The sequence below is a fragment of the Eulemur rufifrons genome, unplaced genomic scaffold (genome assembly GCF_041146395.1).
Source record: "Eulemur rufifrons isolate Redbay unplaced genomic scaffold, OSU_ERuf_1 scaffold_158, whole genome shotgun sequence".
NCBI classification, from domain to species: Eukaryota; Metazoa; Chordata; class Mammalia; order Primates; family Lemuridae; genus Eulemur; species Eulemur rufifrons.
The window spans coordinates 107,501-109,304 of NW_027182940.1; the positions used below are offsets into that span (position 1 = coordinate 107,501).

Sequence of the window (1,804 nt, forward strand, 5' to 3'; positions counted from 1 at the left end):
CGCCGCCGCCTAGCCCGCCGCCGCCGCCGCCTAGCCCGCCGACGCCTAGCCCGCCTCCGCCGCCGCCTAGCCCGCCGACGCCTAGCCCGCCTCCGCCGCCGCCTAGCCCGCCGCCGACGCCGCCTAGCTCGCCTCCTACGCCGCCTAGCCCGCCGCCGCCTAGCCCGCCTCCGCCGCCTAGCCCGCCCCCGCCGCCCCCTAGCCCTCCTCCTCCTCCTCCTCCTCCTCCTCCTCCTCCTCCTCCTCCTCCTCCTCCGCCGGTTTCGTGCCGGGATCCCATGGTCCTTGGGGTTGACCAGATGTCCCGTCGCACTTAGTCTCTGCGGGGCTGGCCCCATCGATGCTATGGAGGGGGATCACCGCCAGGGGGCGCTGCGGTTGCGGGCTTCTCGACTCCCTCTCCTTCCCCACCCCTCCGCTCGCCCGCTCCTCCTTTCTTTACTCCCTATCGCCCCGCCCCCTTTTTTCTCCACACACACGCAATTATCACGCTCACGAGCTATCCCGGGACCTGGCGTGACTTTCATCGCAATCTCCCCCCCCCCCCCGGACACACACACATAGAGACACACCCTCCCGGCAGGGAGCACCCTGAGTGGTCGTGCAGATGTCGCTGCTGCATGCGGCCTCCGCATGGGTTCGCTGGTTGACCAGATGTCTGGTCCTTGGGTGGTTGACCAGATGTCTGGTCTGTGGTTGTCGTCCTGACAGGGAGGCTTCGGGACGGATTTGGTCTCTCTGGCCTCGCTGCCCCTAGGGGTCACCCTGCGATCGGTATTCTTCTCGCGCGGGGCGAGGGGGCGCTCCGGAGCATTCCTCTCCTCTCGGAGTTTCTGTCTGCAGTCTCTCGACTTGCTCTCACTCCCCTACCCTGCTGTGTGACTTTCTTTTTGGTCCTTTCATTTTATCTATTCTCTCTTTGCCTTTTCCTGCCCGCCTTTCCGCTCCCCCCCCCCCGGATTCATGGTTTCACGTCACGCGGGTGACGTGCCGACACACCAGGAGGCCCTTCTCACACGTGCGCGTGAACACGCAATCAACACGTTTATGAACTAGAAAGGGATCTGGTGTGACTTTGCTATTATTTCCCCTCCCCTCCTCCCCGCGCTGAGAATGAGTTTCCCCGGGCTCGTGTGCCCGCCTGGGAATCGGCTGCAGACGCCATGGCCCCGGGTCGACCACATGTTGCCCTGGGGTCCACCAGATGTCTCTGGCGAATTGGGGCCCTAGGGTGCTTGTGACGGTGTGGTCACTAGGTGTCGCTCTGGGCTCAGTATTCTTCCTTCTCGCTGTGACTTTGGTCTCTTTTTTTCGAAATTTCTTTCTTTCTTCCTCTTTTGCCCTGTTTCCATTTTCCCTTCTTAATCTCTTTCTCTCTTTTTGTTGCTTTTTTTCCACGGCAGATGGGTGATGTGTGTGTGGAGGAAACGCGGCGTCAGGGAGAAGACACATCTCACACGTGCTCGGGAACACCCGATCGTCACGCTTCTGAGTACCGACCGATGGATCTGGTCCCGAATTTTTTAATAGTTTTCTCCTCTCTCTCTCTCTCTCTCTCTCTCCCCCCCCCCTTCCTTCTCTTTCCTTTCTCTCCCTTCCTTTCTTTCTTTCTCTCGCTCTCTCGCTCTCGCTCTTCTTTTCTTTCTGACAGAGTCTCTCGTTCTGTTGCCCTGGCTAGAGTGCCATGGCGTCAGCCTAGCTCACAGCAATCTCAAACTCCTGGGCTCAAGCGATCAGACTGCCTCAGCCTCCCGAGTAGCTGGGATTACAGGCATGTGCCAGCATGCCCAGCTAATTGGATATA

The 1,804-nt window shown here is 60.4% G+C and overlaps 1 pseudogene; it reads right to left on the reverse strand.

Moving 5' to 3' along the window:
• Positions 1-972: 972 nt before the first annotated feature.
• Positions 973-1,064, reverse strand: LOC138379774 (small nucleolar RNA U13; annotated as a pseudogene).
• Between the last annotated feature and the right edge of the window lie 740 nt (positions 1,065-1,804).